The sequence below is a fragment of the Aythya marila genome, assembly GCF_965140915.1.
Source record: "Aythya marila genome assembly, chromosome: 8".
NCBI lineage: Eukaryota > Metazoa > Chordata > Aves > Anseriformes > Anatidae > Aythya > Aythya marila.
In genome coordinates, this window is record NC_139049.1 from 11,047,361 (window position 1) to 11,062,836 (window position 15,476).

Consider the following 15,476-nt stretch of genomic DNA (forward strand, 5'->3'; position numbering starts at 1 on the left):
TCCCCAGGAGGAAAAAATCTCACCTAGAACCGCTGTCAAGTCGCATATCGTAATCTCGCCCCGGAAAGATTTAGGCAGGTTAAGCCCAGGAGAAAGAACAAACTCTCCGAGGCTGCTTGTTCGATAAGGGCACATCCACGGCCCTCGGTGTGGGACACGTGGAGCTGCAGGGTGCCCCCCCTAGGCCTCCCACGCTGGTCTCCCCAGCAGCACCTTCGACCTTCTCCTCCTTTAATTTACTGGAAGTGCAAGATGGAGGTGTCCAAAGGATGGGGCTTGTTGGGGGAGAGGCAGAAAATGATCTCCAAGCGCTTGGAAAGAAGATGAGGGAGCCGTGGCTGTAGCAACAGGGAAGACAAGGAGAGGACACGCAAGGCTGAAAAGGCGACCAGCGACTAACAAGCTCAGTCTCCTAGCAGGGAAGGTCCCCAAAGGATGTAAATCAATAAACCTCGTTTGATGTGGTACCAATTGACTCACCATGAAGATCTAGCTCTCAAATTTTAGGGTCCCCAAGCGAGGAGGAGCCTGAGTTTCACGGGAAGAACCCGCTAGGCTCACACTTGCCTGGCCTGGAATAAAAGAGCTGAAACTCCTTCCACATCGCAGGCTGCTCAGCCCCTTCCTCCAGCTAATTGTGCTTTCCCCAGTTGAATAGTCTATTTCTGGAGCAATGCAGGAATTAGGGCAGAGAGAAAGACGCTGGCAGAGCCCAAGGAGGAGCAGAGAGGAGAAGAGTCCTCCCAGGTCCCTGCTGTCCCATGGAACAGGCACTGTTGGGCTCCCAGCAGTGGGATGGGATGGGATGGGATGGGATGGGAGATACAGACCACCAAGAGAAGAGGGGAAAGGGAGGTGAGGCCAAAAAGCTGTAGCCTTTTGCTTTTTTTGAGGTGGGAACACGAGTGTTTTATAGTCATCAACCCCCCAAATGAAATGTGGGATCTGTGACCAGCCCAGGCTCAAAAAACAAAGGAACATGGGCTCACTGGGATGCAAACCACCCCAGAGACATGCTCTGACACCCATCCCTTTCTTTCTCACCCCCGTTCTCCCATGCAGCTGAAAGAGAGGCAGGCTGAGCAGGGTCAGGCTCCGCACACGAACACCAAGGCTCCGTGTGAACCAGGGAGAGCGGCTCCCAAGGCGTGGGCTGGAGCATGGGGAGACAACAACTACAAGGAGCTTGATTCCTTGAGCAGGGAAGTGTCGTTTACCAGAGCATGGTCAGGTTGTTTTCACAGCCTCCATCGTGTAGTGCTGTCCAAGCCAGCCTAGTGAATGCTGCGGATGGACCAGAGGCTGCAAGTAGAGCTTGTGGTGCTGCCATTAGCCCTGGAGCAATATCCCAGGAGAAAACAGCTCCGAGGAGCCCCCACCACATCAGCCTGCTCCAGAAGACGACAGTGCAAGACACGATGTCCTGGATGGGCATGGATGGGCGCAAGCCACACCAGAAACTCGAGCGATACCGGTGACAGGAGAATGGCACCGCACCAGATTTACTCCGTGGAGCTGGGAGCAGACTCTAACCTTAGCTTTTACACAGCTTTTTTTCTCGTCTCCCCTCACCACCACTTAGCTCCAACCCCAAGTGCTGGAATAACCAAATGCCATCAATTAAATTGCCTCAGAGGAAACAAAATGTGCATTTTCACGGTCCTGCGCTGGAGCCCTGTTCTCATGCTTCATGATGAAAGGAGTTCTTTAGGCTGCGCAAACCACTTACATTAAAAGGAAAATATTATTATTTCCTGCTTTTTCCTTTGGAACCCAGTGCAGATGAGAGAGAATTCGTAATGCAGGATCAGAGGTGCACCTTAAAACGAGAAAATCGATGTCTCCAGTCCCTCAGTCTGCCTAGGACTGGAGGGATCCTTCATAAAGGCAGGAGACTCGGTCTGGTGCTGGAATTGCAGCAGATTCTTAATCAGCGGAGCTAAAAGGGAAACCCTGTGGTGGGATGCAAGAATCCCTTCGTGATGGAGGAAAGATAGGGAGCACATTTCCAAACCTTCCCATTAGGCGAGCGCTTCTGAAGCCTGCGTTTCTCCCCCCTGGCTCTAACGCCCTTCCCCTGGCGGTGCAGAGGGAGCAAGGGTTTGCTGCACACACACATCACACAGACATCACACACATGCCTGTTCTGGCCCATCTGAAGCACGGCTGTATCCTGGGCAAAGAGAAATCACCTGAATAGTGTCGCTTTAAAAGCCACGGAAGTGCAGAGAGCAGCACCAGCAGCAGTCAATAGCAATTTCCACCGCTGGGTCGATACCATCTGATGGCTGTGTAGCTGTAAAGATTGTTTCACACACATATCAGGAGGTGGGCAGGGGCAGGAAAAGTGGAATTGGTTTTAATGATTGCAGGATTCAAAGTACGCCTGGCTCCCTCTCCCTCTTCTTCCTTCACGAGAAACACACACACACACACGCACACGCAGTCAGAAATCAAATTTCCAGCCCTGTCAGTTCCTATCACAACAGCTCCCCAGCTTGGATGCCTTCCCAGCTTGCCAGGGAAGCTTCTCCTAGCCCAAGGAGCGTGTTACACGGCTGTGGGGTCGCAGCTTGAGCCCCAACTTCTCCGGACCCTCAGGCTGTGACCTCCGCTGGCGCGCACCCGGAGCTGCCGCAGGACCGCAGGGCGCATCCAAAGCCAGGGGGTGTCCGGCTGCGGGTGCCTGGCACCATTTTAGCCCCCCCAAGAAAGGATCGGGGTATTTTGCTGGGTGCTGGACGGGGAGGGAATAGCAGGCAAGCACAAGCAGAGGGAGGGCACCCATCTTGCAGAGAAAACGTGCGTGGCTCCTGCGGTGAGCCCAAGCCAAGATGCGCCTGCTTTGTGGAAAACAAAGCACGCTCGTTTGATTCTTTGTCTTTAACCAAGCCATTTGCTGACACTTAAACACAAACTTCGCCCCCCCACACCGCATCAACAAGCATTTTCAAAGGGGCAGAGCCCCTGCGGGCTCTCCTGACCCTCAGCACCTGGGTACCAGGGTGCTTCAGCGCTTTGGGGCAGCGGCCAAAGCTGGTATTGCTCCAGCTCCAGCTCCACAAATAAGGGTTTTGTTTGTTTTGTGTTTTTTTTTTTTTTTCCTTCCTGGGAGGAAATGCAGAGGAGGAGGAAGAAAGGGGAAATGCTTCATTTCACTATTTTTAAACAAGGCATCTTGCTGTGTCTGTTTGAAACACTCCCAGCTGATCCTTCCCCATTTACAAAGACCTGCCAGCTTTCCCAAACGTGCCACCACCACTGTCTAGGGCAGCCCAAGGCAGCCCCTTCTCCGCTCCGACAAACCACGACTACCACTTCTCATCCAAGTTTTTCTTCTGTTTGCAGCTTTTCCTTCACCTGCCGCTGGGGCAGTCACTGCTTCAGCTGTCCCAGCAACGATGCCCTGGCCACCGCAGGGCACCATCCACCACCACCACCACCAGGAGACACGTAGAGGGCGACAAAAGCAGTGGAAGAAGAGCAAAACCCAACGTGTGGCTGTCCTGGGATGTGTTAGCCCAGCGGAGGGAGGTCAACGCAACCCAGCAGACCTCAGAGCCTTGAAAGGAGCCGGTGAGTGTGACGGAAAGCAAACTCCATCCATCTCCACGCGTGATGCTGATGGTGAGCCTTCAGCCCAGCCGGCAATACAGGAGAACCTGCTGACATGAAATTTAGAAGACTTGAAATTTAGAAGACTTGAAATTTAGAGCTATCGAGGCTGGACATCATCAACCACCCCCCCTCAAATACCATGCAGGTGAAAGAACTGCAAGAATTTCGGGTCCGGGTCTGCCCTGCCTACAGGAACCACACACACACACGTGGGGAGAGCCCCCCCTGAGCCTGGTGGCGCCCTGGTGGCTTGGCAGCTTCCCTAATTAGTCACTAAAGCCAGCAAAAACAAAGCAGTGAACCCTCGTAATGGTGCGAGTCCAGAGGCTGGGGCTTTAAATAAAATGCCATTTGCTGGGAGCTGCTCACGGCAGCGGTGAGCGCAGCGCCTGCTCTGCCTGTGCTCAGCCCTGCAAAAGCCTGAGAGGGCTCTGTCTGCTCAGCAGTCAGAGGAAATCTTCGTCGTGACTTGAGTCCAGATACCCAAGGAGCGAAAAGAGCTGAGACTGGCATGTTCGTTAGGCTCGCAGGTAAAAGGCGCAGCAAGCAGCACGGCCCCAAATAAATAGCGGGAGGTGACAACGCTGAGCGAGGGAACCTTGAATGGGAAAGAAAAGACAATTTTGAACAAGCGAGGGTAGTTAATCACCGGGCCCGGTTACCAAGGGAAATGGCAAATTCATCACCAGTCAGAGGTCGTGCGTGGAGCCTGGATGTCTTCCAAGGAGCAAGGCACTGGTTTGGGACCACGTTTGTGGGTTCGGGAGCACCTCTTGGAGAACAAGACCCTCCAGCACAGCCACTGCGGGTGACAGGCGAGCGGATGGGCTGCGGTGCTGCAGCTCCCCCTGCTCTGCCCCTGCTTGCACCAAGGCTTTGGGTTTTGGGGCCCGGCCAAGCACCAAGACCCCACACTGACCCCTGCACATCTCCAGGAACGCAGCCAGGGATGGGGGCAGAGCACCAGCCTCGCCACCGCAGCTGTCGTGGTGAGCCGTGACCCCGAGCTCCCTGCGCTGGGGCACAGCCAGGGAAGCAAAATAATGGTCCTTTTTTTTTTTTTTCTTTCTTTCTTTCTTTTTTTTTTTTTTCCTTTTTAGTCTCTGTGTCTGCTCCTTCCTCCCTCCGCCACATGAAACCAAGCCCAAAATACACGCTCTGGCTTCTGTTTACCCTTTCAGGCAGCTCCACTGATGCCCAAGACGCTGATTTGATCTGACCTCTCTCTCAACGCCACCTTAGCACCAGCGCGGCTCCCCACCCCTCCGTGGAAGCAGAAGCAAAACCCCAAGAGCAAAGCAAAGCAGCTTCAGCGTTCCCGATGCACTCCAGCCCCTCGCTCCCACAACCACCACGTTTGGGAGAAAACCAAAGGGGATTGGGGTCGGATGCTCTCTGGACACCGAGAGCAGGACGCCAGCTGGTGCCGCACTCCCCACATGGGTGAGGCTCCCCCCGTCCCCAAGAGCAGAGCCGTGCTCTCTGCCTTCCCTCTGCCCCAGTCAATATGGCCAATTTAAAGAGGTTTCAGAGGAAAGCAGGTGCCTGCAGCTCACGTTGCTTCCCTGACCCTTGTAAATCCAGTCTCTTGAGTGAATGGCTTGTTTGGAGAGAGCCCTCCGTTTGTTTGTCTGGGCTCTAGTGATAATAGCTCTAATTTATCTCCGAGCTGGGCAGGCATGTCTAATGTGTTTGAGTATTTAGAAGCATTACGGAGGTTTCATTTGGTCAATAGTTTCTTGAAATCCTTTCCCACACACAGAGGAGCCACGCGAAGGTGGAGCCCCTGTGCTGCAGCACCCCTGGAGCCTGCGAACCGCTCCCAAGCCACAGCCACAGCTTTTACCAAAAAGGAGGCAGCAGGATCCCAAAACCCACAGAATCCAGGCTCAGAAACACGAACCCAAACAGCCAGCCTGTGACAGGGACCGTGCCCGTCCTCCCCGCAGCAAGACGCCGCCGGTGCTGGGGTGGAGCCCGTCGGCCAGCGCGCGGCCCAGGGGCAGCGAGGCTGCAGCTCCACGGCTGCGGTCAGCGGGCTAATTTATGGAGGCCGAATGTAATTACTTAGCCTGGAAGGTGGCCAGGACACCAAGGTTAACACCCTCGCTCTCCAAAGAGTGCCAGGGGAGCGCTGGAGGGAGGCTGCCAAGCCATTTGCTGTGCCTCCACCTCAGGTGCTGCGGACAGCCGGCTCCAGCGAGGGCCAGGCAGGAGGAAAAAGGTCATTACGGAGGTTTTTTTTATAAAGCTACATAAAAGCAGCTTTCTAGCTGATTTGAGGGATGCAAACTCATTTCTTGGCTTTGCTAGAGAAATCTTGAGAGGCCTTGAACACGTCGCTTCATCCCTGTCCGTGCGACGGCCTTGGTGGCGTCAGAGCCTGGGGCACCGCGCTCAGCAGGGCCCTCCGGCACCAGCAGAAGTTTCTCATGGCTCTACATATTTCACATGGGTTTCAACAGATTGAAATAGCCCTTGTTAAAAATAAGAGCCACCAAATTTAGCCTTCCTTCCCTCCGCCTCCCGTTTCCTGGAGGATCTGCAACAGGCGGCTGGCTGGGAGGGCATTCCCCAGGGGGTTCGCCTGGTATTTATACAGTTTTGCTGAAAACCCCCAAAGACAATAAATAAATAAAGGTATCGACTTCCAGGTGACCTCCCTGCTTCTGTAGCAGCCCCCTGCAACAATGGGGCACCGTGGGCCCAGGACCAGCCTCTGACACCCTTTGGGCTCAGCACCACCCTGCGCTCTGCCTTCCCTGCAGCTCCTCTCCAGCCCCTGTGGGATGCAGCACCGAGGGACACAGCTTCACAGCTTCCTTCCTTTAGCTTTTCCTATTTCTGCAGAAAATATCCCCTTCACAGGTCGCCTTTCCAGCAGGAGGGTTGGGACCCACGCAGCAAGAGCATCGCGTGGCAGCGATGCCCTTTGCACCCCCTGCTCAGCATCCGATGCAGCTGGCGGGGGAGCGCCGCGGGGAAATTCATGCACATATTCATCTCTCTATGCACATGCCCATGTGCCGGGGCGTACATAGGATGCATATTGAGACAAATAATATTTTCAGAACAAACATTTCATTTTAAAAGTCACTCTGTGACAACAAGTTAATTATCTATCATATCATCCCCGAAACCCAAACATTTTGAAAGCTAGGAAATAACTAATTAAGATCACCATAAATCTTCCTCTGTCTGGAGAGCCCTTTTTCCTAAGAAATAGGAAGAAATACATATTTCATCACAATGCAACATCCTTAACTCTGACCTATAAGATATTAATGAGTAGTTCACACAGTTTCCCCTCCTAAACAACTTTCTTACAAAGGTTACCGTAAGGTAGCACGGGGTAATTATTTAGTACCATTCCTGGCAACCTGGCTTGCAGTAAGCATGTAGACAGATAGTTAGGAGAAAAAAATATATATATAACATTGTGATCCTCTCACCTAGCACGAGCCACATGGCTTCCTCGGATCCATTTTGCTTTGTAACAGGACAAGTCTTATCAAGGAACGTAATTAGCTACTCCCAGCTGAAGATTTCCTCCCTCCTCCGGTGACGGCCGCTACCCCGTGGCTGCTCCAGGCTGGCCAGCTGGGGATGCTCCAGCCCCTGATGCCTGTTTATCCACAGTTTTACACAGAAAATAACTTCATATCGATCCCAGATAGATAAATTCATGGGGAAAGATGCACAAAACTAAGGCAGAACTAGGACGTTATTAACATGCCTAACACGATTGAAGAGCTTCAAGCCTTGAACGGGGAGGAAATTTCAGATTTTTTTCTTTTAATTAGAGTGTGAAAGGCAGGTGGAACAACCATTCGAGCAAGGCTTTGAGCCTGGAACCGTGTCTAAGAGGAAAAGGGTATTCACACCTTGGACCCGGCCACCCCCTGGCCCCGGGGCTGAGCAGGCCTTGGTGTGGGGTGGGGATTCAAGCAGGTCTGAACATCACGCTCCATGCAGGGAGGCTCTTGCACCGGTATTGTGAAGGCCGTGTGGAAGTGAATTTAAGCTAACAGGTTAAGAAAAAAAAAAAAAAGGCCCTTTTTGTACTGGAATTAAAGTGTCTAGACAGAGTCTTCCTGGTGTAACTGGACCCGCACGTACTGATCACGATACACCCGATAAAGCCTCCCCACGGAGATAGCGGCTCAGAAATACCTTGGCAGGAGCTCCAGCAGGAGCCATTTTAAAAGTCTTTAATCTCGAGAATTACTTACGCCACATAATGAAGCCCGCATTACGGCGCTTCATTACATGGACCCTAAACGCTGGAAAAGCGAGTGGATTTTCTTTGGCATGGCGACAGGAATCGACGGCGCGGAGGAGGCCGGCCCCGAGCGTGAGGTCATATCTCCCTCTAGCTGCTGGTCCTGGGGACTCAGCAGCCTTTGACCGCCCGCACCAGCTCCCCTGGAGCTCTCCTAGGGCCTCTGCCTCCAGGGCTGAAGGTCCTGGGGTGGCTTCTCGCTGGTGGCCATGCTCCTGCCAGGTGGCTCGGCCCTCAGAGAGGACGCAGGCCGAACGGAGAGGCCAAGAGTCAAAGCCACCAGGTCTGTGGGGTGTTCAGAGGAGGCCAGCGTGGAGCAGCCAAGGTGGAGATGGCACACAGAGGAAAACACACACAAAAACCACCCTTTAAGTCAATTTTGTCCCTGCAGCACACAGGCTCTGTCCCACAGGCCTTCCCAGAGACACATTCCCCAAACCCATGGCCCAAACTGTCCATGTGGAGATTTCTCCTCCTGCCGCGACTGCTGCTGGCGCGTACAAACTGGGAAGCCAAACGAGAAAAAAAAAATAAATAAAAACCTTTCCCTAACCGTGACTTATCTTCTTCAGATGGATCTTGGCACGTAACTACTCGGGAAGTGCGAACAGGCCTTGGGGAGCACGAGGCGAGCAGCAGCAGGAAAAAGTCAGCATTTCAACAACTAGCAAGGGTCCAGCTAAAACACAGCTCGGGAGCCTCTCGAAGCACGCTCCTCAGGCACAGCAGAAAGCTTGTCAGCTCCCCACAGCACAAGCACAATTTCCAGCGCTGACGGCTTTTCCGAGCCAGCCCTGCAAGAGAACTAAACTGAGACTTTATAACGCAGCCAAACACAGCCCTGGGGCTCCTCCTCGTCTCTCTGGTTATACACATCGGAGCTGGCCTTCATGTTTTTCCAAAGCACCACAACCTGAAGCCACTTTCCAGCCTCGAGCGAGGGAAAGCCGCAAACCTCTCCTCAATTCACCTCGCTCCTCCCGGGATCTGAAAGCAAAGAGCATCCGTGCTGCCGCGTGGCCACGCTCTTTCCCCTGGGCAAAAGGTGGCTCTCCACAAGACCTGTAGAGATGTAAGAGCCTTCTCAGCCCCCCCCAAGTCCTTCTGTACGGCCAGTGCAATATTGGGGGGCTTTTACCTGCAGCCAGCCCCGGAGCACCACCGCAGCAGAGCCCGGCAGGACCCGCGTGCCGGCACAGCCGTGGGCACGCACGCACGCACACACAGCGTCCACCTTGCAAAGTTTCCCCTGGATTTTTGTTACCATGTCATCTATTAATTACCTAATTACATCTTCTAATTATGGGATTCCTCCAGTATTTATACTCATTACATAAATGGCGGCAATTACACTAATTAGGTTAATGATACAGGATAACAGTCTACAAATTGCTTTAAAGGGACACTCTCGAGGCACACAGGCCGAGGATGCTCCCCGGCAGGTCAGCCCGTGGGTGGCAGGCAGACAACGCTCCTGCCATGCCGCTGCCTCCTCACACGGCCTCCACCCGACCACGGGCTTTTTAGGCCGTGAGACACGGCGAGCTGCAGAGTGCTGCTGGGGAGATGGGGAAACTACGCCCCATCGCTTGGCTGCTGGATCACTCTTGCCAAAAACGGAGGTCTGGTGTTGAAGGGTGACCCCCTCCAAAAGAAGGGTTGCAAATGTTTCCTCCCTGGCTGGGTGGAGGATGGCAGTGCGTCCGCACCTCTTCCAAGCGCACCGAAGTCCCTGCGTCCCACTGAGATGGATGTGACCCGACCTCTAGCCCATAGGCACTTCCAAAACCGCGAGGAAATCCAGCTTCCCCTGCTCCAGCGAGTTCCCCTAGAGCACCGGTGGCACTTTGCAGAGCAAAATGCATCCTCGGGGCAAGCGGCGAGCCACGGGAGGCTGGAAGAAGCCTATTTCTGAGCGCCCTACTTACCCAGATTTGCTGGAGGCCGAGCGGCGCGTGACAACGCGCTTGCCCCTATATCTCACCCAAAAGCATCCTAAAACCCTGCCAAGCTCCATTACTCTCCGGAGCGGCCTCGACCACGGGGAGAAAAACTTTCTCGCTCGGAGCCGAAGGCAGCCACTTCTCCCGAGGAACACGGGAGCCCTTCGCAGCAGTTTGGAGCGTGATGAATGGCCCTTTGTCCTGCAGCCACTACAGAAAGAGAATGTAATTACCCAAACTGGAATTTGGCCAGGATGCAATTTTACGCTGAATGAATATTCTCCCCCCGCCACGCCCCTCCCCCCCGAAAGTGTTTGCAAATCCCCTTTTAAAGATAAAAATCCCAGAATAAAATCCAGCGCTCGCTTCGGAATTGGCCCGGCTCCATTATAAGTCAACTGAACAACTCCATTTCGCACCTTTAAGGCCGCGGCGCTTCCCGCATCGCGCCGGAGATTTCATTATTGGCAAGGGTGAGGAATGCTGATTTCTGCTCCTGAACTGCTGTCTTCGCCCTAAACTATATCCCTGTGTCAGCTTGCCCAAAGACACGTGTAACCAGGTCCATTTTCTGAAAGATATACAGCTGCGGCCGGCTTTATAGCCTGCTCCAGCAGGACACGGCTGGCACTTGGAGCGGAGCGGGCTGACCGGTCTCCACTCTAACAGGCAGGGTCTATGGCTCCAGCGGGAGCCTTGCAGGAGCATATATCGATTGTAAATAATGTCTCAATATCCTATAGTAGGTCATAAATCAAAAAGGGGTTGAAATATCTTTTCTCCGAGGGACTTTTTTTTTTTTTTTTTTTTTTTCCTTTTAAAGGAGTCTATTTCTTGTTTAGCGGTTTCCTTTTCAGAGTTACTGCATCAACCTTTTCACCCGAGTGCCAAGTCGGAACCGTGGCCCCTGATCCCTGCTCGGCCTTCCCCGGGGACAGGCAGCAGCTCTGCCACCAGTTGCTGTTGTCCCAAAGCCCTGGAGGAGCCCATGGGACAGAAGCAGCCCCCAACCCACCCTGCACAAGCCCCCTCTTCAGGGGGTGGTGACCTGCAGCACCCATCTGACACGGTTCACGACTTATTTTGTGCCACACGCCCAGGTCTCTTGGCTTTCCCATCAGTAGTGGATGGCCTGGCTGGGAAATCACGGTGCAACCAGGCCAGAAGATGACTTGTTTGGGAGAAGACCTGGCCTGAAGGTCACTCCCTTTTCCCAAACCTTTCCACCCTTAAAAAAAAAAACAGCTTATTGTGGCACCCAGCTCCTCTGCAGAGGGGAAGGAGGCAAGGTGCAGCTCACACCTCGGATGCTCGCGGGGAGGCTCTGGCAGCCAGCCCCCAGAGCTAAAATAGCTCCTGGCCAGGAGGGGTCTCGGGGGAGCTCCCATCTTCAAGCGAGCCCTGAGCTCTGCCCCTTCCAGCAGGGAAAGAGCTCGCTGCCTCGCTCTGCTGTCTTGCAAAACACCAGTTTCTCAAATTGCTGCATTATTCTAGAGAGAAGGAGGAAAAAAAAAAAAAAAAAAAGGCCTATTTTGGGCCATTTTTAGGGTTATCAAGCAGAGAGGAATGAATACCTGGCAGAAGGACAGAAAAAACAATAGGTTGCTGCCCAGAAAACCTTCAAAACCGATGGCACGGCGCTGTGTGGCACCTGGGGACAGCTCCAGCCACCCTCCCAGTAAGTCTCCTGCCACAAAGCCTGGGAGGGCAGCGGGGCTGGGGTCCCGATAACCTGGCATGGAGCCGGGAGGACAAGGCGCTCCGTTTTTCCTCCCGAGTCCAAGAAGTATCTGAGCTGCACTGCCAGCAAAATCAAGCCCAGAGGAAGGTGCGACGGGATCTCCTGGGACTGAAATGAGAGCTACGATCTTCAAGGAAGCCAAGAGGGAATAAAAGGGAAGAAAGGGTGGGAGGGGAAGAGCATTTACCTGCACAAAAGCGAGAACGGCGACAATAACCCAGCTCAGCTCCGGCTCGCACGGGAGACTTTGGAGAAGGGGGTGGGAGGCAAGGTGGGAAATTACCAGGAGCTTAAGAAAATATATAGGTAAAAATTAAAAAAATAAAATCAAACTGTATCAGCATTGACTAATAATTTCCGGGCTCTGCGCAGATGTCATTAATGACCCTTTTTATTCATGCAGGAGTTCCCAAAGAGGAGCATAATGTTCCATTAGTAATAATTGAGAAAGTCTCCTGTCGGGATTATGTCAAAACCTAGAGATGCTGCGGCTGCCAAAACATTTTGGTGACAAACGTGTGAAGCGTTTGACAGTCGGTGCCACAGCAGGTTGAGGCGGCTTCAGGAGGGGAAACCTAGGAGGAGAGAGGAGGTGGGAGACGGCAGCTGAGCGCCGATCCCCGCGGGGATGGCAGACATCCTGCTCCTCGAGGCTCCTACAGCCTCCCGAGAGCTGTATTTGCAGGATACCAACCCGATACCCCTTCAGCTGGCTCCTCGTGCCCAGGGTTTTGCAATACAGCTGCAACACGGACCCTGCTGTGGCTCGGTGCCGCCGGATCCTCTCGTCCAGGGATGGCCACGTCCTCAGCCGCGGGGACGTTGCGACACGCCGAACATTTCTTGCTGCTTATCTCAGCCCACGGGCCGGGGCTGCTGCAGTCACTGGCACAAAGGGCGAGCCCGGGACAGAGCCTCCGTGGGGAATTAACCCCAAGGTTCCCGTCTGAGCGGGATGGAGAAAATCTCTGGTGACACCAGCACAGCTCCCTGCCTCGCTGGTCAGCCTACGGCAAGGTTGGACAACGTTGAGCTACGGAGCGGTGGTGCAATTTAGGGAAAAGGGGAAAATAAATTCATTTCACCCAATGTTTCCTGCTTACAAGCAGGACATTACCATCTCTCCCATTTTAAGCAGCAGACACAGAGCCCAGTTTGACCACAGGTGGAGCCAGGGCAGCAGCATCACCCTGGTGCTGCACAGAGGAAAAGCAAGAGGTTTTCCAGGCTCGGTCCTTTTCCAAGAAAGGGTTGGTTAATGCCTTGCAGGAGCCACAAAAACATGTCCCATCCTCTGCCCCTTCCCCAAGCCCTCAGAGCCAACGTGATACGGAGCCAGGCTTCCCCGTGGATGGACAGAGGCGGGGTGGCATTTGGAGCGAAGACGTGGATTCAGGCCCAGAGCAGGCAGCTCGTAAAGCCATGAAATTCAGATTTGGATGTGGAGCAGGGGCCTGAAAGCTGCCCTGGTCGGAAGGGGCTGGTGGTGGCTCGCTCCCGGCCCCACAGCACAGCAGAAGGGCTCCTCCCGGGGGCCGGCGCCGAGCAGCTGGTGCCCCTCCGCCCGGTTAACAGCCGAGGGCTGCTCCAGATCTGTTTCCTAGCGCTTTATTCACGGAGAGGCTGCCAACACATTAGCAAAGAGAAATGCACACTGGCCTGATCCTCCCTCTCCAGCTTTGCCTTGCACCAGAGCAAACGTGCCAGGCTTTGTGCCCCTCGCCGTGTGTCCCCACCACACAAAAACCCATCCTGACACCTGCAGGGACACCGCTGCCCCTGGGCACAGCACAGTGGCCGTCTCGAACCACTGGCAGAATTGCCATTGAGAAGAGCGTGAAGGCTGATGGCTGTAATGGAGCTTACCGGGGGAATTTCGGGCGCTGGGAACGCGTGGTACGTCCCAGCCTGCTCCAACGGGGGTGGAGAACATCCGAGCTGTTCCTTTCGAGGACTAATGATGATGGGTTTTTGCTCGGACTCGAGCTGGCAAGGATGAGAGCTCCCGCAGAGCGCCGAGTCAGCCAAATTAAGCGGCAGTCCTCCCTTGGAGAAATCCAGTCTAGAAGAGTTAGTCACAGGATGCTGCCAGCCTGGGTGCAGGCTATTTACAGAAAGAGGCAGCCGGCGAGGAGCCCGGTGTCCTTGCAGGGCTCCCGCTGAGGATTCGGCTAATCCTGGTTTTACAGCCCATGGTATTTACGGGGCAGGAGCCTGAGCAGCGATGGCGAGGTGCTGCAGGAGGCACGGGCGAGATGATGCTCAGGCATCTCTCCTCTCGTCACCGGGGTCACAGAGCAGGTCTTGCGTGGAATTAACAGCAGGAGAAGAAAAAGATGTAGCTCTGCGTGTGCAGTGCCCACGTATGTGCCTGGTGTGTAAGCATGGGCATGCACAGAGGCACAGAGAACCTGTCCTCTTTTTGGGTTCTTACAAAACATGCTTCCCCTACACCCCGTGTAAGCGTACTCCAACACATGGCCAAATTCTGCTCATCACTTACCAGCCATTTCAACCAGCCGGGCAGAAAGGCTCCAACCCCTGAGTGCAGGACACCACACCAGACATTGCTCTCGTCTTGAAGGCCTATGGTCTGAGCGGGGAACGCGGCGACCGCATTGCTTTTTTTCGCCCAGCTTGGAAAAGTGTTGCTAAAAGATGTAACGTGGCTGGAAATGAGCTGTACCAAACCGAATCCTGGCAGCTGAAGCCGGAGAGGAGAAACGCAAGGAACACATTGCAGGTACTTGTGGTTAATTGCTGCTTTTTCTGTTGGGTCTACTTGTTTTGAAATATTAAATGCTGAAAAAAACTTCTATTTTTCCTCCGTAGTCTGTCAGCAGAGAAAGTGAAACATGTTTTTTCCTCCTTTTTATAAACAGGGAGCATAAACTGGTTTATAGTAACCAGATAACACTCCACAATATTTTACCCAACGTGGAGAAGCAGGGATCTTGCTGCAGCGGTATTTCTCCTGCCTTTCCTGCTGGCTGTACGTTAACACAACAACTCCGTGGAGCTCAGCTCTGTGAAGTTGTCAGGGGTGTTTGGGAGCCACCCCTGCACTGCAGGACCAAATCTGCTGCCCCCAACAGCAGCTCTGGCTCGCTGAGCCCCAGCCCCACGCCAGCACCACGCTCCCACAGCCCCTCTGTCCCCTGGGAAATGCTGCTTCAGCAGCTCCGCGCCTTCCACGAGAGCAGGGGATTTTCGAGGCAAGATTTTGCGGCCATAAAATGGGATTTCTCCCTTTGAACCTGGATTTCCTCTAAGGACGTGCCAGTATCGCAGACCCAAAACACCTCGATTGCGCTTTATGCCCCTTCTGATGGCTACTCTGAAATTTCAGCCTTTCATTACAATGCAAGCTAAAAAAAAAAAAGCACTTTCATTTGCAACTTCCACCTGCAGAACACAGGCTGAGGATTTCCATTCAGGACCAAACACATCATCCCTTCGCACCACGCTCACACAGCCCCTTGCACCTGGAGCATCCTTCCTGCCTGGGATAAACACGAGAGACCGCTGTGATTATTTTTAACCCCTATTTTTCCAAGGAAGGGGAGGAAAAAAACAGAGAGGATTTAGCTTAAAAGCCAGGCACGACTCCCAGAGCCTGGAAATCCCTGCTGCTCCCAGGGATCGGCCGCAGGGTCCTGGCGTGGAGCCGCAGCAACGCTACCGCAGCATCGCCCGCAGAGGGAGCTTCCGCAGGGAGCCGGCCACGGCCGCCACCTTCCCATCAACACCGTGCAGCTTTTCAAAAAAAAAATTATATATTTTTTTATCCCAGGCAATATAAAGTATTGATTTTAAAGTTTTGTGATTTTTTTTTTTTTCCTGTCCCTCAAATAAAGCTGCATTTTCTTTGGCTGCGACGCGCGAGGGGAGG